Source organism: Solanum stenotomum, chromosome 8, assembly GCF_019186545.1.
Source record: "Solanum stenotomum isolate F172 chromosome 8, ASM1918654v1, whole genome shotgun sequence".
Taxonomy (NCBI): domain Eukaryota; kingdom Viridiplantae; phylum Streptophyta; class Magnoliopsida; order Solanales; family Solanaceae; genus Solanum; species Solanum stenotomum.
Genome location: NC_064289.1, coordinates 39,490,589 through 39,513,151, shown reverse-complemented (window position 1 = coordinate 39,513,151; position 22,563 = coordinate 39,490,589). Strand labels below are relative to the sequence as shown.

Below are 22,563 nucleotides of genomic sequence, written 5' to 3'. Positions count from 1 at the left end.
CCTTTAGGCTAGTTTTTGAATAATTATCTCAAACCACACAAAGAGTTATGTTTGTAACATATGAGCTAGTTATATTTTTGGAGTAGTATTGAGCACCGATATGAGGGAGAGTTCAGACAACTCACAGCGCCCATAAACCATGTAGACAACATGGGTGGAAAGGGCCATACTATTTAGATGATTCTTTAGTTCTTTTTAGCATATACTAGTGGATCCACTTAGTAGTTAGGTTCTATACCCCCGACATGGTATAGGATGGCCCTGGCAGTGTGAGGCAAAACGTTGTATCATCACATAACTTTTAAGTGATGGTTGTCGGTTAGAGAAACTCCCACAATTATATTTTGTATTTTTAAATACATAGTGATTACTTGAATTTTTATATACAAATAGAGTTTATATTGTATCTTTGCATACAAACTGAGTTACTATTGTATTTCTGAATACACAGAGTTGTTATACATGTTTTAAAAGCTTTTCTTTCTATTGCATTCATATTATTGCTTTATATTGAAATGAGTTAAGTTGAGTTGAGTTGAGCCCAATTATGTTCTTTCAGTCCCTTTCAACCTTATGTCTTGTTTTAGAATTCCCCTCACATGCTCGTACATTCAATGTAATGATGCCAGTTGGCCTGCATCTTTTTATGATGTAGATATAGGTAACAAGGATCAATATCCAACGCATCGTTGATCCAGTTGAGCTTCAGAGTTGCTGGTGAGTCTCCTTTCTTCCAGAAGATCCCCTTTCTTATTACTTTATCATTATAGTTCATTAGGATGTCGAGGGTCTTGTCCCGATGTCCATCTAAGTTATTAGAGACTTCATAGACAATTAGTTGATATTAGTTCTTGAGTTTTCCATTTATGATTTGATTTTTGAGACTTGAGTGCCATTTTGGCTAGTGAATGTTCATTATACTTTCTAAGTTATTTATTGAGATTTATGTTTACTTTTTAAAGTATTTGTATCATGAGTAAGTCTTCCACTAAGAGTTAAGCCAGGCTAGTGGTTCACTTGGGACCAGCAATGGTTCTCGAGTGGTAGTCCCTCCTAGGGTGTAGGCTCGGGGTGTGATAAACTTGGTATCAGAGTAAAGAGTTCAAGTGTCCTAGGGAGTCTATGAAGTTGTGTCTGTAGAGTCCTAGTTATCGGTGTGAAGCACACCACATCTATAATTAGGAGGTTGCAACTCTTAGAAACTATCTCTCTTCTTTCATACTCTTTTATGCGATAGAGTTTATCTCTAAAAAGATTCGTGTCATTCAAGCTTACGCGTGTCTTTCAGATCATGTCTCCACGAAGAGCTGTCAGAGGTCGTCCCGCTAGGAGAAATGTTAAACCACAGGATCAAGGGGTACCTAATGCATCAGAAGTGCAACCCCAAGGAGAGGTCACCAATGTTGAGTTCTATGAAGCTATTTGGATGTTGAGTCAAGCTGTGACCAATCAAGTTGGACATAGAGATAATTGACAGGAAGTGGTTGATACTTTAAGAATCTGTGAGTTCTTAAGGATGAATCCTCCAAGCTTTACTGGTTCAAGTGTTACAGAGGATCCAGAAAACTTTATTGAAGAGCGTCAGAAGGTTTTTGAGATTATGAATGTTGTCGATGTTGAAAGGGTGGAACGAGCTGCATACCAAATAAAGAGTGTCGCTAGAATCTGGTTTGATCAATGGAGGAAGAATCGAGTTGAGGGTGCACCACTTGTGTGTTGGGCTTTGTTTGATGAGGCCTTCTTGGGGCGTTTCTTTTCCAATGAAATGAGAGAATAAAAAGTATGAGAGTTCCTCGCTCTTAAGCAAGATTCTTTGAGTGTTCTTGAGTACAATATGAAGTTCACACAACTTTCCCGCTATGCTCTGGAGATGGTCGCTGACATAAGAAGTAGGATGAGTTTGTTTGTTGTCGGGTTCTCTCGTCTGTCTAGTAGGGAAGGCAGAGCAGCTATGCTGATAGGAGATTTGGACATAGTCAGGTTGATGATCCATGTACAATAGTTTGAGGAAGAGAAGCTGAAAGATAGGGAGGATTTTTGAAATAAGACAACTAAGACAAGGAATGAGTCGGGGCAGTAGAAGAGTAATGCCAACCAATCATCTTTCCAATAGAAACAAAAGGGACATGCTCCACCATCTGCTAGTGCACCTGCACCAAGGAACAAATGTGAGTACAATAGTCGAAATTCACAGAATTTCAGAGCTAGACATGCACATTCTCAAGGTAGTATGGCATAAGGGGGTTCTAAGACTCCTGCATGCGTTAAGTGTGGTAGGAGCCACTCAAGGGTGTGTCATGATGGCTCCACTGGTTGCTTCAAGTGTGGTCAGAATGGTCATTTTATGAGAATATCATAAGAACAGGCAGGGTAATGGTAATGGGGGAAATAGAGCTCAGTCTTCTTCAGTTGCTCCTGCTTCTAGAGGAGCTATTTCAGGGGTAGGGGGAGAAGGAAACCATCTATATGATATCACTAGTCGCTAAGAGCAAAAGGATTTGCTAGATGTTGTCACTGGTATGATCCAAGACTTTGACTTTGATGTTTATGCTTTGCTAGATCCAGGAGCGAGTCTATTTTTTGTAACTCCTTATGTTGCGATGAATTTTGATGTTCTTCCTGAGAAAATTATTGATCCCTTCAGTGTTTCTACACCTGTTGGTAATTCTATTCTAGCAGAGAGAGTCTATCGTGATTGTACCATTTTCGTCAATCACAAGAGCACCATGGCCGACTTAGTTGAGTTAGACATGGTAGATTTTGATGTCATTCTAGTATGGACTGGATTCATGTATGTTATGCCTCAGTTGATTTTAGAACTCGAGTTGTTAAGTTCCAGTTTCCTAATAAGCCTGTTATAGAGTGGAAGAGTAGTTCAATAATGCCTAAGGGTCATTTTATTTCGTACCTTAAGGCAAGAAAGTTAGTTTCCAAGGGGTTTGTCTATCACTTAGTCCGAGTTAATATCTCTAGTGTTGAGATACCTCATATTCAGTCAGTTCTAGTAGTAAAAGAGTTTCTAGAAGTCTTTTTGGATGATCTTCCCGGAGTCCCTCCTAAGAGAGAAATAGACTTCGGTATAGATATTCTTCTTGATACCCGCCCTATATCTATTCCGCTATATAAGATGGCACCATTAGAGTTGAAAGAGTTAAAAGAGTACTTGAAAGATCTCCTAGAGAAAGGTTTTATTCAACCAAGTGTCTCACCTTGGGGTGCTCCGGTCCTATTTTTGAGAAAGAAGGATGGTTCTAATAGAATATTTATAGATTACTATCAGTTGAACAAGGTTACTATCAAGAATAAGTATCATTTTCCGATAATTGATGCCTTTTCGATCAGCTTCAAGGTTTCACTTGTTTCTCTAAGATAGACCTCAAATCTGGCTACCATCAATTAAGAGTAAGGGAATGTGATATTCCAAAGACCACTTTCAGGAACCGTTATGGTCATTATGAGTTTGTGGTCATGTCGTTCGATTTAACCAATGCGACTGCAACATTTATGGACCTTATGAACAGAGTATTCAAGCCTTATTTATATATGTTTGTTATCGTGTTCATTGATGACATCCTAATCTATTCGAGGAATGAAGAAGATCATGTTAGTTATCTCAGAATAGTTCTCCAAACTCTAAAGGATAGAGAGTTGTATGTCAAGTTCTCAAGTGTGAGTTTTGGATTGAGTCTGTGGCATTCTTAAGAAACATTGTTTCTGGTGATGGAATTAGAGTTGACAATCAAAAAATAGAGGCAGTGCAAAATTAGCCTAGACCTACATCTCCAATGGATATTAGGAGTTTCTTAGGATTGGTTGGCTATTATAGAAGGTTCATAGAGGGGTTCTCATCTATTTCGTTCCCTTTAACTAAGTTAACTCAGAAAACACTGAAGTTTCAATGGTCTGAAGCTTGTGAGAAAAGTTTTCAGGAATTGAAAACTAGGTTGACTATTGCCCCAGTATTGACCTTACCAGAGGGTACGCAAGGCTTTGTTGTATATTGTGATGTGTCCGGAGTTCGTTTGGGTTGTGTGTAAATGCAGAATGGTAAAGTTATAACTTATGCCTCCAGACAGCTGAAAGTTCACGAGAAAAATTATCCAACCCATGATCTAGAGTTGGCTATTGTAGTTTTTGCTTTGAAAATATGGTGTCATTATCTTTATGGTGTTCATGTGGATGTGTTCACCGATCACAAGAATCTTCAGTATGTGTTTAATGAGAAAGAGCTTAATCTCAGATAGAGGAGGTGGTTAGAGTTACTCAAGGATTATGACATGTGTATTCGATATCACTCAGGTTAGGCTAATGTTGTTGTTGATGCTTTGAGTAGGTTGTCTATTGGTAGTACCACCCATGTTGAAGAAGAGAAGAGAGAGTTAGCAAAAGATGTGCACAGACTTGCACGATTGAGAGTTCGTTTAATAGATTCCAATGAAGGATGAGTAGTGGTGATGAATGGGGCTGAATCATCATTAGTGTCAGAAATGAAATAGAAAAAAGACCAACATCCTATTTTGCTTGAATTGAAGGAAAATGTTCATAAGCAAAAAATAATGGCTTTTGAACAAGGGAGGGCGATGGTGTATTGAGGTATGAAGGTAGGTTGTGTGTACCAAGAGTGGATGAACTCCAACAGAGAATCATGGAGGAAGCTCATAGCTCTAGATATTCTATCCATCCGGGTTCCACAAAGATGTATCATGACTTAAGAAGTATATTGGTGGAATAGTATGAAGAAGGGTATTGCTGAGTTCGTTGCTAAATGCTCAAATTTTCAACAAGTTAAAGTAGAGCACCAAAGGCCCGGTGGTATGGCTCAGAATATAGAACTTCCAGAATGGAAGTGGGAGATGATCAATATGGATTTAATTACTGGGTTGCCACGGTCTCGAAGGCAACCTGATTCAATTTGGGTGATTGTTGATAGAATGAAAAAATCAGCCCACTTTTTGACGGTAAACACTACCCATTCAGCAGAAGATTATGCCAAGTTATATATTTAAGAGGTAGTAAGACTTCATGGAGTTCCAGTGTCCTTTATTTCAGATAGAGGTGCACAATTTACTGCACAATTTTGGAAGTCATTCCAGAAAAGTTTGGGTTCAAAGGTGAACTTGAGTACTGCTTTTCACCCTCAGACAGATGGTCAAGCAGAGCGCACTATTCAGAATTTAGAAGATATGTTGAGGGCATGTGTGATTGATTTCAAGGGTATTTGGGATGATCACCTACCTCTCATTGAGTTTGCTTATAACAATAGTTATCACTCTAGCATCCAAATGGCTCCCTATGAAGCTCTTTATGGGAGAAGATGCAGATCTCCTATTGGATGGTTTGAGGCTGGTGAAGCTAGGTTGATAGGACCAGACTTAGTTCATCCAGCAATGGAGAAAGTGAAAGTTATTCAAGAGATGTTGAAAACCACACAGAGTTTTCAAAAATCCTACACTGATGTTAGGAGAAGAGAGTTGGAGTTTGAAGTAGATGATTGGGTATACTTAAAAGTCTCACCCATGAAAGGTGTTATGAGATTTGGTAAGAAGGGTAAACTTATTCCCCAGTTTATTGGTCCTTACAAAATATCCAAAAGGATTGGTAATGTAGCTTATGAGTTGGAGCTACCACAAGAGTTAGCAGCAATTCATCTAGTGTTTCACATTTCTATGTTGAAAAAGTGTATGGGCAATCCTTCATTGATTATATCAACCGAATATATTGGTATTAAGGATAGCTTGTCTTATAAGGAGATACTTATTCAGATCATAGATCACCAAGTTCGCAAGTTGAGGACCACTGAAGTAGCATCAGTCAAAGTTCTGTGGAGAAATCAATTTGTTCAAGAAGCTACTTGGGAAGCTGAGGAGGATATGAAGAAGAGATATCCACATATCTTTGAGCCCAGAGAAATTCCAGATCAAGGTACTAATTCTCTTCTTAGTACTCTCAATTGATATACTGAATGTGCTAACTTTGCTTGTTAGGTGTTTGAACTGAATGTTAGATGTTACACCCTTAGCCTACCTAATCTAATTCGAGGACGAATGTTCCCAAGGGGAGGATATTGTAACACCCTGCTATTTGAAAGAACTAGAATTAGAAAAAAACCATTTTTGGAAAGATCAAATTTGGAAAGTTTGGCAAGTTTTGCTAAGTATAAGTTTCGGGTCAACTTCAAATGACCATAACCCTTAGTACATGATGAGTTAGGTGTTCTATAAGATATTAAATGAAAGTTCCTATGAGGGAGATATACCCGTTCGAAGTTGGGCTGTCTTGATAAGGAAAGTTAACCAGATTTTAAAAGGGTATTTTGTTCTTTTCCATACCCATGTGTTTAATTCGTTTTTAGTGAATTAATTAGGGTCGTAAACTGAATTGGTTCACTTTACACAATTGCAAAATCACATTAGGGTTTAAGAGAAAGAACTCAAGAGGAAAAAGGAGAAGAAAAAGTCTCGATTCATCGATTTCTAGAGGAATTGATTGCGGATTTTGCCAAGGATTCAATCCTACGTTGTATGTGAGTTCACATAGTGTTGGTTTCGTTCACCCACACACCAAACATGTTTATTTCAGGGGAAGGCCTTTGAGGTGATGACTTTAAAAGTTGAGGTTGCGAGTTCGAGTAAGGACGTAGACTATCTTATGTCTACTGACTTCACTTCACTGCTAGAGGCTGCTGAGGACAGGGATGCTCCTGAAACCTCAGGGATTCCTCCGACTACCACAGGAGATGTGCAGAGGGGTGGCACAATGGAGTAAGAGTCAGATGTAGAGACCGACGAAGAGCTGATAGCAGTGCATGAAGAGGAAACACATGAGAGCTGCGATGAGAGGATATTCAGAGATTTGCTAGATTTTGCGGGATCAATTGTGCAGTCAGTGATCCAGCCATCACTGACTGAGATGTCCACAACAGCTCCTACTGGATCTGGAACTTCTATTCCTCTTGAGGTGAGTTTGGATACTGAGACCCGAGACTAGACAGATGCTTCGGGCACTAATGCCCAGATTCAGACAAAGACCCTAACAGAGCGACTGCATAGACATGAGCTTTCTTTACCTCCCGCTTTGTCTTACTTATTTTTATTTTTGGATACTTTTATTCGCATTTGTGGACAAATACTTTTATTTGTGGTGGGATGAGGCCCACTTTACTTTTGTGCATATTTATTTTGATATTATATTTTGGGTTGTGTGCTATTATTGAGTTTTTACACTGCTTTCTGTGGATATTTGAGCTTATAGCTCCTTTTGTTTTAAATTGCATAATGATTTTGACCCGTCTGAAAACTTTTTCCACCTCTCGTGTGTTGAATGTGGCCGTTCTTTTGTAAAATTTAAGTCTCGGTTTCGATTAATATCGATGACTTAAATAGTGCTCTCAATCGAACGAACATGAATGCGCGGCTACAACGAGGCCAAATGAAGTTGCATAGACAATATGTGAACTCTTTGCATCTCGTTGTGACTAGCCTGTTATCAAATTGAGTCTCTTGTGATGATCATTGAACACTAGCGAAAGTGTGGAGTCTTGTTTAACTGTAGTGTCAATTCCTACTGTGATGAGCTTACTGTGAACCATGCATGATAGATCCTAGAATTTTACCTGTTGGTCCAGTCAACTAAGTGATGTTATCTCTTGATATGATCTTAGGCAACTTCTAAGAGTGTGAATCAATTTGACATATACCTCTTTTGTGACCTATTTTGTGAGTGTGTGAACCACTTTTGAACACCCCTTGAGCCTTACCTTTCTTTGGAAGAAACTTGATGAAATCATAACCTTTCTTTATTGATTACTCATAATCCTCATGAAGTTGTGGTTAGTTGAATAGCCAACTTAGGACAAAAGCCTAAATTGGGGGTGTGGTGAAAAGATAAGGGCAAGTCAGGAAGTGCAAGGAAAGTCTCCTCTTACCCATGGTTTTAAGAAAAATGGAACCCCTCCATACAAAAAAAAGAGAGAAGAGAAAGAAAAAGAAAAATAATGAAAAAGAAAGTTGTGGAATAAAGTACAAAAGAAATGGGGTCCCCAAACAATTCATGGAAAGTGAATAATAGGATGACTTATGAGCACTAAAGAGAATGATGAAAGAAAATGAAAGGAAGTGTGGTGAGCACCACATTTCATGAGGATGAAAGTCACTGAGCCTAAATGACCATACCGTTGCACTCAGCCCCAGTACAAGCCTTGAAAAGACCTTTTTGATCTTGAGTGAGCTGAAACAAATGTTGATTGGAAAATACGGGCAAACCTATGGGTGAAATTATGGATTGTGTTCTTCTTTGTGGGTGTGAGTGTAGCATTTGATTCCTAATTGTGAACCGTTGTGTGAATATGGAATCATTCCTTGTGTGAGGGCATTTGAACACTTTGTTTGAGCTTGAACTTGCATTTGAAGCAAGTATTGTGAGCATGAGGTTCTTTGATATTGGTGAGTCACAACTTGAATATTTGAGTGCGCATTTGATCTTTGCATAAGTAAATTTAGTCTTGTTGTGTGCATTCATGATTGAGTCTTGTGTAGCACTATTTGAGACACCCTTCTTGAACGGCTGAACTTGAGTTAGCTTGAGGACAAGCAAAAGTTTAAGTTAGGGGTGTTGATGAGTCCACAAATTGGACTCATTTAGGGTTATATTTTGATAAAATTAGTGTTCTCAAATGCATATTTTATCTCAATATCTGATGAAAACCCTTAAGTTTCAGGTATTTGAAGTTTGAAGGAAAGCATGGACACTACTTAGCAAAAAAGGGAACAAAGGCAGCTGAAAGAACAAAGAAATGAAGATCTGAAAATTGCAGAACCCATTCGGCGAGTCGCCAAAAGGTCTTATCCTCGTCTTTTGTTCCAGTGTGCTGAGCCCTGAAGGAAAGGATCAAATCAGCGGTGAAAAGGAGTAGTCGGTGTATCGTCGAGCAATTCCGTGAAGCTGTACTATGTCGCCCAATGATCCAAACACGACGATGTTGATGGATAGAGAAAGACGGCGATGAAACCTACCAAAGGGCGGATCGCCGAGTTGATCGGCGATCTCGACTAACGACACCGAATGATCCGCTGCAGCACAAATTTTTGAAAACTATAAATACTCGTTGAAGAGTTGTAGTTTAGGATCTGATTTTTTAATATAGACTTCTAAGTTCTAAGTTTGGAGAGAGTTTTGAAGAACTTGAAGATTCAAAGGGTTTCAACTCCAAGAAATTGGACCTGGGTCTTGTGGATTATTCAACCTTGGGTTGTTTTGAGACTTAAATCTTCATATCCATTTGAATGCAAACTCATTTTGGTATAAATTTCTATCTCTTTTACATGTCTAGCTAAAACCCCAATTCTTGGGGTGTGATTTTGTTGATGTGGGTTAGATTATCTATTTGGTCTTGCTTGTTGATGATTTATTTGTTGTTTAGATGTGATTTCATTTAGTAGCTCTGGTGGAACTTAATGAAATTGTAATTGCAAATACGATTTCACCTTTGTGTTTTCGGCTTGTTCGAGAGAGAGGTCGTAAAACTATGACTACTAAATTGATGGCCGGTGGGATTGGGCCGACATGAGGTTCAGCTCGAGAGAGTGAACCCTAGTCTCATTCCCACACACTCAGCTCGAGAGAGTTAGTGGGCTAAGCCGGAGGCTGCTCTTTATGCGGCAAGTGGGTGTCCGAGAGGAACCCATTTGATTCGGGGTAAGTTGCTCAAGAGATAATTTATCCCCTCTACAGTCTAGCCTAGTCACAAATATTCAATAGATTTATTGTCAAAAGCTTGTACCCAATAGTTTAGTTTTTCCCGTATTCTTATCACATCCCAAGAACCCCATCTCCATGATTATTACTCTTTGCATTTTTGTTGTTTCTACTTACTTGTGACAAAATCCCCCATTGTTAATTGATGCTTGCATCACCCCTTAGATTTAACATGTTTATATTCGAAAATGTTTTTAGCTATGACTAATTAGGACTTAATTTTATCATTCTCCTTGGTTGGGTTAATTTACTATTGTACGATCGTAGACATTGCATCGAAAGTTGTGTCTTGATTACGCAAACATCAGTTCTCGAGTGTCAATCTTCCCAAGGTGTTGGCTCGGGGCTTAACATTCTTCTTCAAGATTCTTCAAGAACCTTGTTCTTTTAGGTATGTAAGGCCATCATAGTGTTGGACTAGTTCGTCCTCATGCCCTACATCTACTTTCAAATCAGTAAAAGAGAAATTTAGGATTCTACCCCTAGATTTGAGTATTCTAGAGCTAAGTTGATTTTGAGTTATTAAATTTCTGATTTTTTTTAAAATTATATTCCTAAGTATTGAGTTTCTATATTGTTATTGAGATCCTTGAATTGATTTGTTCATGTCTATAATTCAGCATGAACCCTATTTTGAGTTATAAATCTTGAGAAGTTTTTTCAAAGCCAACACTTGAGTTTTAAACTGAGTTTTTGAGGAAGTAAAGATGAGTTTTGAGACAAAGTTTAAAGGTTCTATTTCATAAAGACGTAAGAGTTTCTAATGTTATTTTATTCATATATATACATATGCATATGTACCTACGTTAATTATTGGACTTGAAAGATATGTTCTTAAGTGCATGTTTTTAAGAGGTAAACACGTCTCATGTTTTGAAAAGTATTTCAAGTAATGTAGAAAGCTCATTTTTGTAATGGGTGAATTGAGCACAAAGTTATATTAATTATTTTGGGAGTAGTATCGAGCACCGAGTTTGGATAGAGCCTTTTATGATTCGAAAATCCCATAGAACTACATAACCAACATTGGATAGGATATAATTGATTGTTCATGCGACTCCTCACTTCCTCTGAGAAGGCCAATTAGATGGATCCATAGTCACGATATCATCCTATACCCCGGCAAAGTATTGGATGGCCCTGGCAACGTGAGGCGAAACGTTGTATCATTGTTAGGGTCATGGTAATGGTTGTCGGTTAGAGAAACTCCCCACAAGTAAAGTATATTATTTTATTATAAAGCTTAAATTGTGTTCACTTCATGTTCATGTATTGATTCAGTTGAGTTTTTTTTAGTCATTCAGTTCAGTGATATGTTTACTCAGCCATATTACATACTCATACATTCAATGTACTAATATCATTCTACCTGCATCCTTTTATAATGAAGATATAGGTGTTCATGATTATCAATAGGAGCTTCATTGAGATCGCTATATACTCTAGTTAGCTTTGGTGAGCCTCTTTGTATTCCGGAGGACTTCACAATTACTTTCCTGATAGATTTTTTGAGGTGTCGTGGGTCTTGTCCCGACATTCTTCTTTAATAGTAGAGGCTACATAGATATACAATTTTGGAGAGTCTTTCAGTTTCAGATATTTTACTTAAAACTTATGTATCATACTAAGTATATTCAACAAAGTTTTGAGATTCAGTGAACTATTTTTAAACGTTTCTTTCAATTTGTTTCTTATGTATGCTCAAGTTAGTCTTTCGCTTCTAGTCAGTCAGGATGAGGGTTCGCTTGGGGACCAACAATGGTACTTGAGTGTCGGTTACGTCCAGGGTGTAGGCTCGGATCGTGAAAAACTAGGTATCAGAGCACAGAGTTCAAGTGTCCTAGGGTGTTATGAAGTCGTGTTAGTAGGATCTTATTTATGGTTTTGAGGACCCCACTTCTTTAAATAAAGGACTACAAACACGATTTTCCCTTCTTTCATTCTATAAATCGTACAATAGAGTTGTGTCATATTGAACTTATTTAAAACTCGTGTGTTTCTCACATTCTTTCGTCTATCCGCATACTTAAGGTAGTTGAAAAGTAAAGCCAGTTCCAAATCGATAAGTTACTCTCAGTAAAAGTCTTGAGGAAGTCATAGGAGTTCAGAGGGTCTTCAGATAAGCCTATGAGTGAGCTTAAGTGGTGAGATTCAAAAGAATTCACTCTTATTCATATGAATCGTGTGTTCGATCTAAAAGTGAGATGTATTCTCAAACTCGTTTCTCTATAACACCCCAGATTTGAAATGAGGCAAATTGCAGATTTTGGGGAAATTGCAGGTGTCACCCATGAAAGCCAACCACACCCCGTGGTTGGACCCACGCCCCGTGGATGGGCTTCGTGGATTGGACATCCTGAAACATTATTTTAAGGTAGTGAAACATTGTGTTAAGTACAACGCCCCATGGGTGGGTCCATGGTCCGGATATGGCAGTCGTGGATTGGCCAAAAGTCGCTAACCATGATCCACGATGGACCAAGATGGGCCGTTGGTACATCCATGGTCCGTAGGTCATGGTCTCGTGGGTCATGTAAGGGAAATTATTCTAGGGACCTAAGGGTCTTTTCTGGTTTTAATTTAATTGAAGTGGTGTCGTATTGCCTAAGTCTAAGACACCTATATAAGTGATTTTAACCCCCAAAATCCCCCAATTAAGTCATTATCTCAAAATCCCAAAAGAATTCCCAAAACTCCTCTTAAATATTCTCTCTCTAGAAGTTGGAAGAAGAAGAAGGAGATTTGAAGCTAGGTCAAGATCAAGTCTCAAATTTTCAAGATTTTGTGGGCTATTTGACTATGGTATGATGGTTTATTCATCCATGGAATCCTTTCATCCATGGAGTCCCTAGAATTGTATAATTTATTAAAGAATTTCCCCAATTCTAAATAGGGTTTCTTCCATTGTAGTGGGCTATGATGAATGTTGATCCAATTGAGTGGATTATGATTGTTTATGATTGAATTGGTAGAATTCCATATATTGGGGATGAAATTACATGTACCCATGCCTATTTTATGATTTTAGGGTTGAATTGATATTTAGGTTTGATGCCAATTTAGGGAAACTCTATGGGTTAGATATGTCCTTATAGGATTGATAAATTATGAATAGAATTGCTCTAGATTGAAGCGTATATGATGACCATAATGTTAATTGCTTTAGAGTAAATCATAGATGATGATCATGAGATGTAGAGCTTTGAGAGTAAAGCCTAGACTATGCATTGTTGATTGATAAATGATATGATGTGGGAGAGATACTTCCTATAACGAATTGATAAGCATGATTGAATGAATGTGAAATGTTTACTCACATGAATGATTCTTGGTTGAAAGGATTTCTCACCTAAAATGAATATAGACTAAAATGCTTAATGAATGATGAGGCGAGAGGCGATTACCTTTGACCTCTCTATGAAGGATATAAGTTGATTCCTGTACTCGTTAGACTTGAACAAAAGGTAAGTTTCCACGTTCTTACTATGATGAATGGACATGGAGGCGAGTACCCATGATTCTTATTAAATGATGTGGAGGTGAGTACCTAAATTATATGATGAGGTTGTGGAGGTGAGTACCCGCAATCTTAAAGTAAGAAGGTAAGAGGTGAATACCCATTAGCCTTTATGAACTAGGTATTCAGGCGAATCGTCATGTCTTTAAAACTAAGTATGACTAATGTGATTATGTATGATGATTATTGCTTGGAGTGTTGCTAGATATGTCTTCCACGAAGTAAGCTTGACTAGAGGTGGATGACCAAAGTCTTGGATAAGGATAAGTGAGGTTACTTAAGGAAGTATTCCTCTTTCTTTATGATGCTTATTATGTATTGATATGATTATACCTTATGTCTTATGTTGACTAACGCTTATGTTTATGTTGTTTATGCTAGCCATCATATTTAGTACTTGATTGTACTAACACATACTCTTGCCTTCATTCTTATCAAATGTAGGGTCCGACTTTCCCGATTCGCATACTTGTGGCTAGGTTCCTAGAGGATTATAAAGTGAACCTTTGGTGAGTCCTCATTGTATTCGAGGATTGGATCACCCTATCTCTTTTATGTATCTCTCTTGCTTTTAAGACTATTGCATTGGCTGAGTCCCAATATTTCTTTTTCTCTTATGTTTAGATGGTATGAGACAGTGTCAAGTTAGACTTCCACTTGCTTTTATAAAAGACTTTGATTGTATTTAAAAGTTTTATATTTTCTCCACTTTTCTATTACTTTATGTTATGATATGGTAAGTGTCTTGTATGAGGCCTCTCAGAGTCTTCTACGTCTTGTTACATTTATGGGGTAGCTGATGAGTCCACAAATTGGACTCATTTTGGGTTTTATTTTAATGGAAATAGTGTCCTTGAATGCTTGTTTTATCTCAATACCTGATTAAAATGCTGAAGTTTCAGGTATTTAAAATTTAAGTGGAAGCATGGACACTTAGGCGCAAAATGGAGCACATAGGGCTAAAAAGAACAAGAAATGGAATCATGCGGATCACCGAATTTAACTTGGCGAGTCGTTGAAATGACATGAACCGCCCTTCGTTACAGTACACAAAGCCTTGAAGAAAGTGGATCAAAATGTGAGGAAATGAGTAGTCGGCGAGTCGTCGATCAGTTCCGTGAAGCAGTACTGTACCACCCAATGATCCAAAATGCGAGGATACTAAAGGCAAGACACTGAAGGCGATGAGCAGACCAAAAGGCGGATCGTCGAGTTCATCGGCGATCTCGACCAATGTTGCAGAACAATCCTCCACAGTACAATCTGTGAAAACTATAAATACTAGTAAGAATTGTAGTCTTAAAGGGATTTTGTGGAGTGGAACAATTATTATTATTATTTTCACTTTAGAACATATTTTAGCTGATATTTTTCTCTCAAGTTTGGAGAGGGTTTTGTGGAGACTTGAAGGAAGGAGGTCTTCTTCCCCAAGTTTGGAAGTGGGTCCTCTCTATTCATTTTCCTTTGCTTAATTTAAGGTTTATTTTCTTATACCCAGTTAATTTCATTATCATGTTAGGTATAATTTCTTATTTCTTGACGTATGGCAAAAAACCCCATTCTTGGGAGTGATTTAGCAAATATGGGTTGATATTATAGTTGGGTCTTGCTTGATGATAGGTTAGATGTATTTTAATGGTGATTTCACCTAGTGGTTTTGGTTTAATCTAAAGGGTTTGTAGTTGCAAATACAAAGCCACCTATGTGTTTTTGGCTTGCCCGTGAGGGAGGTTGTGAAACCAAACCCACTAGACTGATGGCCGAATGAGTGGGTCGACATGAGGTTCAGCCCGAGAGGTTGAGCCCTAGTCCCATATCCTCACACTCATCTCGAGAGAGTGAGTAGGGTAAGGGGTAGGCTGGTTTTCATGCAATAAATGGGTGTCTGAGAGGAACGCATTTGAAACGGGTAAGTTGCCCGAGAGGGAACTTATTTCCATTTAAAACTTAGCCTAGTCGCTATTAATTTGCAAATTTCCTATCGAAAGCATGTACCCAACAATTTATCTCAACTTTTATTGCGGTCACATCCCAAGAACCTTTCCCCATACTTGATTTTCTTGTTTATTTTGTTGTTTTAGTACTTGTTACAAAACCCTCTTTGATATTTGACACTTTCGTGTCACCCCTTTTTATTTACTATGTTTTTGTTCGTTAATATCTTTAGCTACGACTAGTTAGAATGTAAATTCTATTTTTCTATCAATTCTCAAAACTGCTCCCTTGGGACACAAACCAACCCTGGGTTGGGTTACTATATTATCGACGATCGTAGACGCTCATACCGTAGGATAGTGTCGTTGGTCATGATAAGCATCAAAATGGCGCCGCTGCCGGGGAGTGGGGTTATTTGAGAATTTTCAGTTAAGAAAAATTTTCATTTTGTTTTAGTTGTAGTTTTACTAATCTTACTCTTTGTCTTGCTCTGTTAAGTTATGCTTTGAAGTAAGGTGTAACTACGTTGAATAAACACCCACAAATCAATAGATTTTCCTCCACTGGAGGCAATGAGGATCCGAGATTGCATACTGACCTTTAAGTAGTTGGAGGGAGAACAAATACATAAATCGTGGGCAAGAGTCAAAGGGCTAATAGCTCAAGGCCCAAATCATGGCATCCCTGACATGGTTCTTTAGGACTGTTTCTACAGAAGCCTCTACCCCAAAAACAAACAGTTACTTGATCAACTAATTCCAGGAGGGATTGCACATATTCCCTACATGATGGTGGCTCAGTTGCAAGACCACATGGCTGAAGCTGAGCGAGAGATTGAGAAAGATGTCATGCTGGCCACGTTGAAGACACATGTGGATAGATTGGCCAAGAGTGTGATGAAAATCGAATCTCAGTGCAAGAAAAAGGCTAAATATGCCCCTCTTAGTGAAAGAAAAAGTTATAGGGACAAGGAGGTGGAACGCACTGAGGAAATGCTCTCAACCATTCTACTCAAGTTGAGTGAGCAAGATGGAGCGCTGGACGAACTGAAAGGAGATACTGAAGGCATAAAGCGCATAATTTGGTCTCACTCCAAAGTTGTCCAGAAGCTAGAAAAGCTTATGGAGCATGCATTACCTCATGTTCACGCACAGGAAAACCAGGGGTTACCTAAGCATGATGTGGATGGCTCCAACTATGAAGCTTAAAGTCTTAACTTGCGTCATGCCACGACGTTAACTAAAGCGTTGTTTGGGAGGCAACCCTAAACCCTATATTATATTTGCGTACTAGTAAAATAATAGTGTCTTAGTTTTATAGATTGAAGTATGGTAGGTGCCAAAGAGGTGCAGAATGGCGAGCAGCAGACCCAGTTGGTGAGTCGCTGAAGACGTCGGCGATTAATGATATTTCACTGTTTGACTCAGGTATCCTCTGAGCCTGAAGTCAGTAAAACTCGGCGAGCTCAGGAAGGTTTCAGTGATTCGCCCACCTGATCGGCGATCCCAATGGTCACCACCGTTCGAACATCCATAACTGCTGAGAAGTTCTGTAAAACTCGGTGAAGTAAAAATTAGTTTGGCGAAGCACCGAATCTCCCAGAAGCCAAAGCGTTGTCACTGATTGGGAACAAACTGAATAAGCTGCAGGCCAAAACAAAAAAAGGTAGTTGATTAATCACTCAAGAGCGTGGGTTGAAGATGGACACATTGGAATGCTAAGAAAAGTTGTACAGAGCTTGATGAATCACTCGGCAATGCACCAAACGCCCCCAGCGTACCTTCGGCTTTACGCGACATCTGTTGAAGGACTCCAACTCGAAACAGCTACCTAACCAGGATTATTCTCTAGCCCTATCTCTATCTTTCTTTAATTTGACCTCTGGATTTTTGTTATATAGTTGAGGACAAATATTTTTTATTGTGGTGGGGTGAAGCTCACCTTTATTTTCTTGCTATGGATACTTGTGTTTTTGTATACATTTGGGTTGTCCATTTTTAATTATTTTAAATTATTGATTTTATGTGGATGTTTGAGCTCATGACTCCTGTTGTTCTAATTAAAAACAATTTTGATCCTTCCAAAATATTTTCGCCACCTTTTGTGTTGAAAGTGGCAAAAAAATTTGAGTCTCAGTTTCGATCAATACCGATGACTTGAATAGTGCTCAATTGAACAAACATAAATGCACGACTACGACGAGGCCAAATGAAGTTACATAAACTATATGTGCACTCTTTGCATCTTGTTGTGACTAGCCATTTATCGAATTGATTTTCTTGTGAGGACTGTTGCACACTAGCGAACATGTCTAGTCTTGTTTGACTGAAGTATCGATGCCTTGTGTGGTTAGCTTACTTTGAACCATGCATGAATAAACCTAGAATTTGCCCGGTTAGTCTTATTGATTTAGAAAGGTGTACTCTTGAGATGATCTTAGGAAATTTTAAAGAGTGTGAGCCAATTTGACATATACCTCTTTTTGTGACCTACATGTGAGCGTGTGAAACTCTTTTGAACACCTTTGAGCCTTACCTTTATTTGGAAGAACCTTGATAAACCCTAGACCTTATTTGATCCGCTACCTATAATCCTCTTGATTTGTGGTTTAGTGAATAGCTAACTTAGGCCAAAAGCCTAAGTTGGGGTGTGGTGAAAGGGAAAAGCAGAAGTCAAGAAGTGCAAGAAAAGTCTCCCTTAACCCATGGTATTGCATAAAAGTGGAACCCCTTCAATTCAATTCAGAAAAAACAAAAAAAAATAATATATATATATGAAATGTGGAATAAAGTACGAAGGGAATCGGGTTTTACGCAATCCATGGAGGAGAATAAAACAAAAAAGGGTGACTTAGAAGCACTAGAAAAAGAATTGATAAAGGAAAAGAAGGGAATGCCTTGAGAATGCCACAACTCACGAGGAAAAAGTCACTAAGCCTAAATGACCATACATTTGTACTCAACCCCATTACAAGCCTTAGAATGACCTTTTTGATCTTGAGTAAGTTGGATCGAAAGTCAATTGGAAAATAAGGGCAAACCTATGGGTGAAAACATGCATTGTGTTCCTCTTTTTGAGTGTGAGTGTTGTATCTGATTCCTGATGTTAAATTGACTCATATATGTGTGTGAATATGGAATCATTCTTTGTGCAAGGGCATTTAGATATTTTTGTTGGGCTTGAATTTGCACAAGTAGCAAGTATTGCGAGCATGAGAATCTTTGGTGATGGTGTGTCACAATTTGAATCTTTGAGTACACAATTGATCCTCGCATAAGTAAATTGAGTCTTGTTGTGTGCATTCATGATTTAGTCTTGTGTAGCACTGTTTGAGGCACCTATTTTGAACGGCTGAACCTGAGTTTGCTTGAGGACAAGCAAAAGTTTAAGTTGGGGGTGTTGATGAGTCCACAAATTGGACTCATTTAGGGCCTTATTTTAATGGAAATAGTGTCCTTGAATACTTGTTTTATTTCAATACCTGATTAAAATGCTGAAGTTTCAGATATTTGAAGTTTTAATGGAAGCATGGACAATTAGGCGTAAAATGGAGCAAATAGGGCTGAAAAGAACAAGAAATGGAATCTTGCGGATCGCCAAGTTTAACTTGCCGAGTCACCGAAATGACATGAACCGCCCTTCGTTCAAGTAAGCGAAGCCTTGAAGGAAGTGGATCAAAAGGCGAGGAAAAGAGCAGTCGGCGAGTCGCCGATCAGTTCCGCGAAGTAGTACTGTACCGCCCAATGATCCAGAATGCGAGGATGCTAAAGACAAGACACTGAAGGAGATGAGTTGACCAAAAGGTGGATTGCCGAGTTCATCGGCGATCTGGACTAATGTCGCCGAACAATCCTCCGCAACACAATCTGTGAAAACTATAAATACTAGTTAGAATTCTAGCCTTAAGGGGATTTTATGGAATGGAACAATTATTATTATTATTTTCAATTTAGAACTATTTTAGCTGATATTTTTCTCTCAAGTTTGGAGAGGGTTTTGTGGAGACTTGAAGGAAGGAGGTCTTCTTCCCCAAGTTTGGAAATGGATCCTCTCTATTCATTTTCCTTTGCTTAATTTAATGTTTAATTTCTTATACCCAGTTGATTTCATTATTATGTAAGGTATAATTTCTTATTTCTTGATGTGTGGCTAAAAAACCCCATTCTTGGGGTGTGATTTAGCAAATATGGGTTAATATTCTTGTTGGGTCTTTCTTTCTGATAGGTTAGATGTATTTTAATGGTGATTTCACCTAGTGGTTGTGGTTAAATCTAAAGGGTTTGTAGCTGCAAATATAAAGCCACCCATGTGTTTTTGGCTTGCCCGAGAGGGAGGTCGCGAAACCAAAACCACTAGACTGATGGCCTAAGGAGTGGGTCGACATGAGGTTCAGCCTAAGAGGGTGGGCCCTAGTCCCATATCCTAACACTCAGCTCGAGAGAGTGAGTGGGGTAAGGCGAAGGCTGGTCTTTATGCGGCAAATGGGTGTTTTAGAGAGGAACGCATTTGAAACGAGGTAAGTTGCCCGAGAGGGAACTTATTTCCATTTAAAGCTTAGCCTAGTCACTATTATTTTGTAAATGTCCTATCGAAGCATGTACCCAACAATTTATCTCAACTTGTATTGCGGTCACATCCCAAGAACCTTTCCCATACTTGATTTTCTTGTTTATTTTGTTGTTTTAGTACTTGTTACAAAATCCTCTTTGATATTTGACACTTTCGTGTCACCCCTTTTTGTTTACTATGTTTTTGTTCGTTAATATCTTTAGCTACGACTAGTTAGAATGTAAATTCTATTTCTCTATCAATTCTCAAAACCGCTCCCTTGGGACACGACTCCAACCCTTGGTTGGGTTACTATATTATCGACGATCGTAGACACTCATACCGTAGGATAGTGTCCTTGGTCATGATAAGAATCAGTATCCCTGGGTCGTGAGAAACTTGGTATCAGAGCACAAGGTTTAGAATGGCTCTAGGATGTCTCAAACCACGTTAAGTAGAGTCGTGTTCATAAATGTGAAGTGTGCCACATTTATGAATAGGAGGCTATTGATGTTTAGGAAATTTCACTTTTTCACTTCTCTAAGTCGTGCCATCGAGTTTTAACTTTGTAAGTCTTTCTCCTAATCTGTGTCCGATGGTTTTTAGGAAATGACTACTAGAAGGGCTAATGCTAGAAGGTTGGAAGAGGGAAATGTTGAGAAAGAGGTTCCTCCTCAAGCTCTGATTGACCTATTGAATGAGAATGTGACGAATGTGGAGTTGAGGTCCACATTCAAGTGTTGTCTCAAGCTGTAATGGCACAAGCTAATAGAGAGGTGGTAGCCCCCGTGAACCCAAGTGTGGGTACGGCGGCGGCAAGAGTGAGAGATTTGAGAAGAATGAACCCGCCTGAATTTTATAGCTCCAAACTTGAGGAAGACCCTCAAGAGTTTATCGACGAGCCTTATAAGGTGCTTTCTATCATGGGTGTGACTTCGGTAAAGAAGGTGGAACTAGGACATTACCAACTCAAAGGGGTTGTTGAGATATGGTTTAATTAGTGGAAAGAGGCAAGGTCGGTGGAAGCGGGTCCCATAGAATGGGAAAGATTCAAAAGTGCATTTCTTGATCGATTCTTCCCTCTAGAGATGAGAGAAACCAAGGTGCTTGATTTCATCAATCTTAGGCAATGAAATATAAGTGTAAGGGAATACACCTTGAGGTTCACTCAACTATCCAAGTATGCTCCTTCCATTGTGGCGGATCGTAGGGCCAAGATGAGTAAGTTTGTGTCGGGAGTGTCCAACATGGTAGTCAAAGAGTGCTGCACCGCTATGCTTTTTTCGGACATAGGTATTTCTTGCCTTATGGTGCATGCCCAACAAATAGAAGAGGAAAAGTTGTAGGAAAGATATAGGGAGGCAAAAAGGGCTAGAGTGGATGATGGTAATTTTGCACCTTCTAGATCCGGTAGACGGGGTCGTTCTAGATTTCGGTAACAGTACTCTAGGCAAGGTTCTACAAATGCTCCTCCAAAGCCAAGAAATGAAAGGGTGTCTAACCCTAATCCCCAAGGAAATGGTGGTAAATCTTTGATGCCTACTTGTGCTAAATGTGGAAGAAACCATGAAGGGAAGTGTCTAGCGGGCACTAATGCTTGTTTCGGGTGTGGTAAAATGGATCATAAAATAAGGGATTGTCCTTCGGTTACTAGAAATAAAGGAGACACTCGTCGTAGGGCTTAACCATACCCTTCATGTGGCCCCAGTGGCTCGAGTGGGAATGCTCCAAAGCAAAACCATTTTTATGCTCTCCAAACTAAAGGTCACCAACAGAGCTCCTTGGATGTGGTGATGGGTATGTTAAAAGTCATTAAATATAATGTGTATGCTTAGCTTGATCCGGGTGCTACTTTGTCATTTGTGACTCCTTTTGTAGCTATGAGATTTTATATGCTTCCTGATATATGTAGAACCTTTATCTATTTCTACACATATTGGTGTTTCTATGGTAGCTAAGAGGGTTTATAGGAGATGTCCCATTTCCTTGTCCCATAGAGATACCTTTGTTGATTTGATAGAACTTGACATGATAGATTTCGATGTCATCTTGGGTACGGATTGATTACATTCTTGTTATGCCTCCATTGATTGTAGAACTAGAGTTGTCAAATTTTAGATTCCAAATGAGCCTATCCTTGAGTGGAAGAGGGGAAATTCTATGCCTAAAGGTCAATTTGTTTCTTACTTTAAAGCTAGGAAAATGATCTTGAATGGTTGTGTCTATCATATAGTGAGGGTGGGGGTGTGGAGTCAGAAACTCCTAGTCTTGAGTCGGTCACTGTTGTAAAAGAGTTTCTAGAAGTTTTTCCCGATGATTTACCTTGTGTTCCTCCCGAATGGGAAATATATTTTGGTATTGACCTTCTCCCCGATACCCAACCTATGTTTATTCCTCCTTATAGAATGGCTCTGATGGAACTTAAGGAGTTGAATGATCAGTTAAAGGACTTATTAGATAAGAGGTTTATCCGACTAAGTATCTCTCTATGGGGTGCTCCGGTGTTGTTTGCTAAGAAGAAAGATGGTTCACTCCGTATGTGTATTGATTATTGCCAATTTTGAACATAGTGACCATCAAGAATAAGTATCCTCTTCCAAGAATAGTGACTTATTCGATCAACTCCAAGGGGCAAGTTATTTCTCTAAAATTGATCTCCGATCGGGTTATCACCAATTGAGGGTGAAAGAGGAAAATATTCCAAAAATAGCTTTTAGAACCCGATATGGTCATTATGAGTTCTTGGTTATGTATTTTGGTTTGACTAATGCCCCGGCGGCGTTTATGGACTTGATGAATAGGGTGTTTGG

At 38.9% G+C, this 22,563-nt stretch overlaps 1 pseudogene; it reads left to right on the top strand.

Moving 5' to 3' along the window:
• Positions 1-1,870: 1,870 nt before the first annotated feature.
• LOC125873781 (uncharacterized) lies at positions 1,871-16,413 on the top strand (annotated as a pseudogene).
• The last annotated feature ends 6,150 nt before the right edge of the window (positions 16,414-22,563 follow it).